Source organism: Mytilus trossulus, chromosome 14 (genome assembly GCF_036588685.1).
Source record: "Mytilus trossulus isolate FHL-02 chromosome 14, PNRI_Mtr1.1.1.hap1, whole genome shotgun sequence".
NCBI classification, from domain to species: Eukaryota; Metazoa; Mollusca; class Bivalvia; order Mytilida; family Mytilidae; genus Mytilus; species Mytilus trossulus.
Window position 1 is genome coordinate 70,068,779 of NC_086386.1, and position 9,570 is coordinate 70,078,348.

Below are 9,570 nucleotides of genomic sequence, written 5' to 3' on the forward strand. Positions count from 1 at the left end.
TATATAGCCATTCTTCCCCATGCCAGTTTCCCCCAGGGAGAAAACCAGCATGAGGCAATTTTACCCCCGGGGAAATGTTGTATCAATGCCATTCTCCCCTAGTGAAAAATTGGCAATACGTATACATATAGTCACCTTTCCCCCATGCCAATCTTTCCCCCCACATTATAGATTTCCCTATATACAGTCAAACCTGTTTTAAGAGACCACGTATGGGATAGCCAAAAAGTGGTCTCTTAAGACAGGTGGTCTTTTAATAAAGGTTCGATATTTATGAAATGTACTATACAGAGGGATCTAAAATCGGTAGTCTTTTAACACAGTTTTTTGCTTAATACAGGTTTGACTGTATGTTTAAAAATTAAAATCAGTGTTAGACATAGGTTTTTATGTTGAAATTTGTTTTGCCCATTTACATTTACACAAGTCTGTCTACATTGTCATCGGTCCGTCTATGTGTCAACAAGTCTGTCGTCATATTCACCTGTTTTAGTCAAGTCGATTTGTGCAGATTTTAAGCAAAATTGCTCACAATGTGGTAAAAGCATGAAATTTTGCATAGTTGTAGTAAAGGTGATAGAGAACATTTTCAGCTATGGACCCACTCTGGAAATTGACATTTGCGGGAGTGGCGGCCATTTTAAAAATGGCGGACGTTGAATTTGAAAAAAATACTAAAAAAATTCAAGAAAATTTTATTACTCAAGTTATTGTCTTGAAACTTGGAAAATAAAGTGTACGTATTTGAGTAGAACAACATTCAATTTTGTTGATAAAAATTAGTTATACGCCTAAAGGGATGTGTTCGATTTGAAAAAAATCTGATTTTTTTTAAGCCAAAATAGGTTGACCTTCAAAATCGAGGTCGATGAAAATAAACATTTGTTTAGTATTTTTAATCTGAAAAAAACTTTAATAAACCTCCATTGGCATAATGTCATTATAATTTGTGTCATATCATACAATAATGAATGACATAACGAACTCAATTGCTCATATGTTCTCAATGACATCATAAAAATCACAAAATAAATGAGAAGAAAAAGTTTTGTCAATTGATATAATAGCAATCCCTGTGTTTCAATCCCTATCACATTGTCCGCCACATTTACACAGAGCAGTACAACTTAATGATGCCTTTACACATTTACATCGTCCTCTGCAACCGTTTTCACTTTTACATCCACATTTTATAAGTTCAGCACAGGACTCTGACGCTTGTTGTAGCGATGTCCAGAATGGTTCCCATAGCCCTTCTTTGTTTCGCTTCCAACCCCAGATGGAAGGCGATGGTGATTCTTGGAGTTTAACAAGAGCTTGTCCCCAACAAAATCCTGCTTGGTAAGCAGCTCTCTTTATGTGTTGGTGTAATGCGGCAGAAAAAAAAATGATGAAACTTGGTCACAACCACTAAATGCGTGGAAGAACCGAAGTGCATTGGACTTAGAAGGCCCCATAAATAGAGCTATTTCATGAACAGGGATGTACCTGAAGTTTTTTCCAACTCCAAATGTCATCCATAAGGACGTTATGTTCATTTTGTGCACTGCTGACACTGCAATTACAACAACGTCGGTGTCAACGGTTCTAATCATAATTTTCTGAATTCCACTTTTCACCGCATCTGCAACATGTAACAATATACGAGTGTCCGCCTCTTCATGATTGCACGGTGATAGGTTGCCTTTATTCTTATCTGGTTTGTTGCAGCTAGATAGGCAAATAACTCTGTCTTGTTGTAGTCAATTCTTAGAAATGACTCCCAATTACCAGGAATAGTAGAATCTGCCTGCACACGTCTTCTGATACCTTTTCCTCGCTTGCCACGAGTTGATGCCTTCAAGCTGTCCTGACGGTATTCATCCCATATAACATCTATCCGACTGCATGACTTCAAATAGTTATTAATATGAGGAAGGAAAACTTGCTTAGAGTAATCCTCAAAGGTTTTGCAAAACCTAGGCTTCAGTATATTAACAATAACAGCTCCGTCTAAAATAATGGCATCTACATCAGGAATCTCAGTAACAATTACGCACATTTTCTCTAATGGCACTAACAAATCAGACTTGGGACCAAGTCTCAACTGACCAAACTGGGACAGTGAAGGTGGGTAAGCTTGGTTCTCATGACTAAAAAAACTCATCCAGATCACTATCACGAACCTGGCAAGACACATACAACTGGGAAAATAAAGAGCAATTCTGCTTTAAGGAGCTAATTTGTCTTTTTTCCTTTGATTCACTTCTCAATTCCTGGCGACTGAAGAGGTGTAATTTATTTTTGTTTAATTGAATCGGATAGTGGTGTTGTCCTCTTGTCAAGACGTTCCCTCACGTACTCATGGTACTTATCATTCCCTATTTGTTCAATATTTCTAACTGTATTTGCAACTTTTGGATCTTCTATGTCACGTGTGTCCAATACTAAAAGATCTTCTGATTCCTCCAAAAACGGATTTCCCATTTCCTCTATTGTAGCTGTCAATGCTAAAACTTGTTTCACAAAAGCCTTCTGCTTACTTTCAACCTGTTCATGGTGTCTAACATTTGGACCTTTACTTTGTTCATGCTTAATCAGTTCTTGTGATAACTCGAATTCATTGACCGCACGAGCCATTTCTGGACCACACACCATCCATCGAAGAAGTTGAGATGCATTCTCTGTTAGTCCAATAACTCCACCTTCACCCTTTACTAGCTTGTTGTTCTGTTCATGAGCATGATCAATGGCTATGGCAGAGAATGTGCTGTGTGTTTTGTGAACAACGAAATGTCCGCTCTCAAATTCTGTAGCAATACTGGGTGCTATTGTGTCCAATGCAAACATATCCCGAACATGAATAGGAAGCCATCGAGCGTAATTAGGGTGATCTAACGCGAAAAACCAAGGTATCAACATAGTGAGAGAGTCTTTGTACAGGGTGAAATTCCCTTCACGGAGAGATCGAACAAATATAAGAATGATCAGTTCCAGCTTCAAGGTAAGTGACCAGAAATGAAACAAAGGGCTCTCAATTTCTCTCCTTTCTTTCTACTCTTCGAAGCTGATAGTGTTTTCCGCTTGATCATCAACTGTGTCTAAATATTGTCTGTAGGCTTTATGCATTAGCATATGTAAGGAACAAGCAGTCACTTGATGTGCATGTCGAGTTCGGGTCACATGGGATGCTTTGAGGAATGATTCTGCTGTTCCAGCAGATGCAACGTTTGACTGGCTCAAAGCATTCACCCATCCACTATTTTGTAGCCAATCTCCAATTGTTCTCAAAGCAGCAATTTCAATATGTAAACCACCAAACATTATCACAATATGATTTTCCCCATATCTTGCAGGCCAATTCCACTGAATGTTTTTAGCAAGGGCATACAGAGGGTGATCACATGCCATGACTGGTATTTGTCCTGGGTTCAAGAAAGACACACACTCTTTAATAATTGTCATCGAGTGGCGAATCATTGCAGTGGACTTGGCTTCCTCCTGAAACAATGGCAAAACTGAACTAATGTCTAAAGGTGGTAATTCAACTGCATGAGTCTGAGAAAGATTTGCATGAAATGCAGACCATGTCACATTCTTGTTATCTGTGTCATCATCTTCTATCTCCTGACGTACATGATTAAGCCATCTGCAAATCAGAAATATTAAATACATGCATATTTTTAATCCTTCGAAGATTTCAATATGTGTCTTGTAGGCTGCAAAATTTTGCCATCATGTATGATAATATAAATATTTAGAATGTGTTCTGCATGTCTATAGCATAGGCGTGAACGGTAAATATAAGCAGATCGATGGGAGCAACCATTTGTATTTTTGTGGGGGCTATATGACCAATTATCTTATCCTATTATGTTCAGTCTAAAAAAATTGTAAACTTTAAATAATCAAAATAGAGGGTTAGTCCTGTATAAATTATTTAAATTGGCATCTAGTCAATAAAAAACAAATGGTTGTTCCCTTCAAGTGTTTATTATGGTTTTGACTACATATGTTTGTAATCAATAAGAGATGATTATAATGGAAGGTTAGTGAATGAGTAAATGCTGTGCAAGAAGTTGAAGCGTAGCAGTAGCTGTAATCGAAATATAACATATATATACATACTTGTTGTTTATAGTTATTATTATATGAATATATGTACAAACATTGCTCTCGCCGTGTTCTGATATACAAGTAGTTACTATTAAATTATGATACTTATGATTATGATCTTTGTATATGAAATACCTATACTCTAATTGCTGTGCACCAGAGAAGAAACCACATTCACTGAACAGCAGGCTATCTACAGATGGAATAGCTGTTGGCTCTTTAGGCAGTACAACTGGTGGAACTACTGAATATCTTTCTGGTAACGGTTTTATAGTGTCTCGTTTCACATTTTCACTTATAGATGTCATTGCTCTAACTGTACCATAATTGTCCTGACTCGGGTGTTGGAAAAGAGAAATGGCAGTTCCATGCAAAGAACCCTTAGCCGAAGGGGAACTAGGATTATGATCAATGTTATCAACTGCTGCTGTCGTGAATACATCGCAACGTAGTTTAGCAGGACAGACTACATCATCGTCTTTGAACATCTCGCAAATAGAATTCCCCATAGCTGTTGATATATTCATCACTCTGTCATACGAGATACTGAGTCCTAAATTGTATAGTTTATCTACAAGGTCTCTTTTTCTCGTTTCTGCATGAATGACCATACCCAAATATATGGGTAGCGGAGGCTCTCTGTCTGAGGTGTGATATGTTGCAGCTGTACTCTTTCGTCGACGAACTGCAGAATTAAACTGTAACAACTGAGATATGGTAAGTGTTGTCTGTGACTCAACAACATTACTAGACTGTGTCTCGATATTTGGCCCACCTAGAATCATTCTCACTAAAGAAACTAATGTCTGAGGAACTGATTCGTGTTGGCAGCTCTCAGTGAATGTCCCTTTAAAGCTATATCGAGTATCAAACATATCTCTTCGAACTATTTTGACCGCTTTGGCTATAATGAGTCCTTCATCGTCGCAACTATAAGAAGTTGCTTGTTTCAGAGCTTCACCTACGTCATCGTTGAAAATTAAGAGAACGTCTCTACCTTGCTTGTGCGCCTGCAGATCTGGTATGGCAGCTAGTATCCGATTTTTCAGATGTGTCGTATTGATCTTTCCTGCAATCACAATTCCCAGTTGATCAATGCGTTTACTATACAATTTAGCCAGATCGGCAAGTTTGAAGATTGGTAAAATATCTGTTTCAGACCGTGAACCGTCAATATATTCAATCAATTCGGCAAGCACAATTCCATGAATTACAGATTCTTGGTTTTCTTTTTTAGTCTTTGGAGTCTGCCTTTTGGCCTTGTTGTAAAGTTTTATCAAACATTTAGCATGATACTTGGCTCCTGTGATATCAAGTCCCCAATACTTAATTTGGCTAGAAGAACAGTGTCCTGTAGTTCAAGGGCACATTCTCGTACTCATCGGATATATCTCCACAGAAAAAACACCCTTCAGGTGATGCTCTTGTTAAATCACCACAACTCTGTCTTGTGACTTTTTTGGCAAAATCATTCGTTGTATCTTCAGTTTCAGGCGTTTGCTTTCGTTTTTCTTTACGAGATATTTTTAGGTCTGAATATTTGTTCCGACACGATTTGTGCCATTTGGCCTTATGCTTTTGAAGTGTTCGTGCAATTCCGTCGCCTTCATTTAACTGTTCCAAGTTGATTGATGAGGGAAACCAATTCAATGCACAGCATCTGTGTATGATAGCATCAATGGATTGATAACCAGCTCCGATGTCAATGTTAATTCTTTTGTTATCTGCTGGGCATTGTAGGTCCTCGTGTGTTCTCTCTTGACAGATCATACATTCATTCCAGTCTATATGTTCACTACTAGGTTTTACAGTGTTTCCAGCGTTTTCAATATCTACAAGTTTTATCTTTTTCGACATAGTGTGGTCATATATCTATATGTTATATTCTGTTGTCAATGTTATTTAGGCAAATCTGTAATTACAAGAATTATGCATTAGATACCTTCATTTCGTTTATGATCAAATAGTGCTTATTTGACCACATGGTGAATACCAAATACAAATAGCAATATAAAAATGATTTGATAAGCTAAATTTAAATATATATCACTTCATTAGTTTAAATGCAAATAATAAAAATAAAATACAACAGCAAAAAAAAAAAAAAATTTGAAATTTTAAAATGGCCGCCTATAATTCAATACCTGATGTCCTCAGATTATAGTCCTGATCATAAGTGATAAATATACTAAGTTTCATACCAAAAGGTAAAGTCAATTGTTTTTTACAAATTTTATTCTTTTTTTATCATAAATTTTCAGGTAGCCATTTTAAAATGGCCGCCCAAAGCCGCCATTTTGATTTTTAGAAATGGGTCCATAGCTCTAAATGTTTATTATGACCTAAACTAAAACTCTGCAAAGTTTGATGCTTTTACCACCTTCTGAGCAATTGTTTCACAAATCGATCGGACTATTTATCTACATGTTTACAACTCTGACTATGTCCACTAGTCCGTCTTAATTTTCACCATTCTGTCTATGTGAGCACTCGACTAGTCTGTCTACATGTTCAAAAGTGTGACTACACATTAACCAGTCCTTCTTTGTGTCTTCTATTCGGTCTACATGTCCAACAGTCTATCTCTGTGTTTACTATACTAGTCTATTAACATATTTACCATTCTGTGTTTGTGTCCACCAGTCTGCCTTCATGTTCAATAGTCTGTCGACATGGATATCAATCGGTCTATATGTCTACCACGCTGTGTCTTCATGTCCAACAATCTGTCGACATGGCTACCAATCGGTATGTATGTCTACCAAGCTGTGTCTTCATGTCCAACAGTCTTTCGACATGGCTATCAATCGGTCTATATGTCTACCAAGCTGTGTCTTAATGTCCAACAGTCTGTCGATATGGCTATCAGTCGGTCTATATGTCTACCAAGCTGTGTCTACATGTCCAACAGTCTGTCGACATGGATATCAATCGGTTCATATGTCTACCAAGCCATGTCTACATGTCCAAAAGTCTATCGACATGGCTATACCAATCGGTGTATATGTCTACCAAGCTATGTCTACATGTCCAACAGTCTTTCGACATGGCTATCAGTCGGTCTAAATGTCTACCAACCTGCGCTGTTTTGTCTGATCGTCCAAATCATCAATTTTCTAACAGCTACATGCATTCTTTTGACCCAATACAGCTTATGCTACATTTACTTTTGACCCTTTCGGGACTGTTAATTTACTTAAATGTAAATAATGTACATGTTTCAATAATTATAGTATAATCTGTATTTCCTTTTGACCCTTATGGTACGTCAACTGGACGCTTAAGCTGCATATGCTGTATTAATTATAGCATATGCTGTATAAATTACAGCATATGCTACATATTCTAGCCTAAGCGACATTAATTACAGCATAGGGTACATAAATTATAGCTTGAGCTATAACTGTAGCATATGCGAAATAATTTACTTTTGACCCTTTCCGTACGCCATAGGACCTTTTATAGCTTACTATGCGGTATTGGCATTGCTCATTGTTGAAGCTTGTACGCTGACCTATAGTTGTTAATGTCTGTGTCATTTTGGTCTCTTGTGGACAGTTGTCTCATTGGCAATCATACCACATCTTCTTCCTTTTTTTTTTTATATATGAATGCTTAATAAAAATAACCAATTAGATAAAATTGTATTGATTATGCATCAGGCAGTTGAAAACGTAACTATTCTGCCAGGAAATGTAAGCTGTAAGCTGAAAAGAAATTAGAAAACTGTGCAAGTTTTACTGTAGCAGATAAAGATATTCGTTTAATGTCTCTATTTAACATTTTCATGCATGAACTATTTCCAAACTTTTTATCTTAAGTGTCTTTTTAAATAAGAAGTTGGATACACTCAAGATGAAAAGCAACATAACGAAAGAAAACGACTCTTTATAAAATTAACAAGATTATGCCTGTTCGACGTATCGATATTAATGAAAAACGCAAAACATTTGAACACTGTCTCAATTTACCTCTATTGCAAATGGAATTGTTTCTTACAATCCAAGCACATATTCTCAGCTTTGCCTTTACCTTTTATTGTGTCGTTCACCACGTCTAATGTTATTTCAAATGAAACTCTGATTTGTGTTTTTAAAAAATGCAGGCGTATCCACGGCGGATTGAACAGAAATGTTGAGACCATAAGCATGCATTACATTAAAATATGTTCGGTCTATTTGCAGACTGTTCAGTGTTCACAAATACAATTAACACGATACACAATTGTTTAGCGTTATAGATTCAATAGATTTACACACGGATTAACTACTGTAGCCTGACCTGAATGTCTAGCTTATTTTTATATTTATGTCTTGCTTTGCCTCGATAATATTTGTCACTGACAGTTAAGCAACACTTAGAAATGTTAAATATTTTGAGAAAATACAATAATGTCATATTAACCCGGCTTTCTACTAGTCTGAAATGTTGACCAGGATTCCAGTCGTGATAGTTCACAAAGTAAAAGTTTGTTGTCTGCTCTATGGTCGGATTGTTGTCGCTTTGACATATTCCCTATTTCTATTTTCAATTTAATGCAATAAGGTAAATGTGTACAGTGGCTTTGAACTAGCTAACACTAACTGCGAGTACTCTAAGATAAGAATTAAGTAAGTGTCTTTTTTTTGGGATATACGAGTACGGAAGTGGTTAGCTGTGCCCAAAACAAGTTTTTGGACATATCATATTTTTTTTTCATGCATAATTATAAAATTCATTAATTTTCAAAAATATGCGCTAAGGCTTTTCTACCTTAGGCATAGATTACCTTAGCTGTATTTGGCAAAACTTTTAGGAATTTTGATCCTCAATGCTCTTCAACTTCATACTTTATTTGGCCTTTTTAACTGTTTTGGATTCGGGCGTCACTAAAGAGTCTTTTGTAGACGAAACGCGCGTCTGGCGTATAAACTAAATTAAGTCCTGGTATCTATGATGAGTTTATTCGCATAATATTACTTGAATTAAATATCTAATCTCATAATATGTTATTGATTTTCATAATACAGTCGAAATTAGCTGTAGCCAATTCAATAATTTTATGGACTTCGCTAAATGCCCCGACTGTTAAATATTTTGTGAAAATACAAAATTGTCAAACTTATTCGGCTCTGTACTTGTCTGAAAAATATATTTGGTATAATGAGAGTTCTTTCATGTGAAAACGTATAAGCAAACTTTGATATCTTGGACAGGAAAAATCGGGAAAAGCCCGTTTTATTATAAAGTTAAGCTTTTGGTATTGATGCTGAAACGTCTGTTGAGGCATTTGTATCAATATCTCCATTGTTTGCGGTTATGGCCGTGTTATTCTCACAAAACGATCGGTGCACATCAGCTGAACAAGCATAAGGTTTAGGCATACTTATGTACTTTAATGTGAGTTCATTCTTTTCTTTGCCTTGAAATATTTCATGTTCATCGCTGTTCATTGGAACTATTTTATCATCGGTATTGTCGTATTTGGAAAATGCT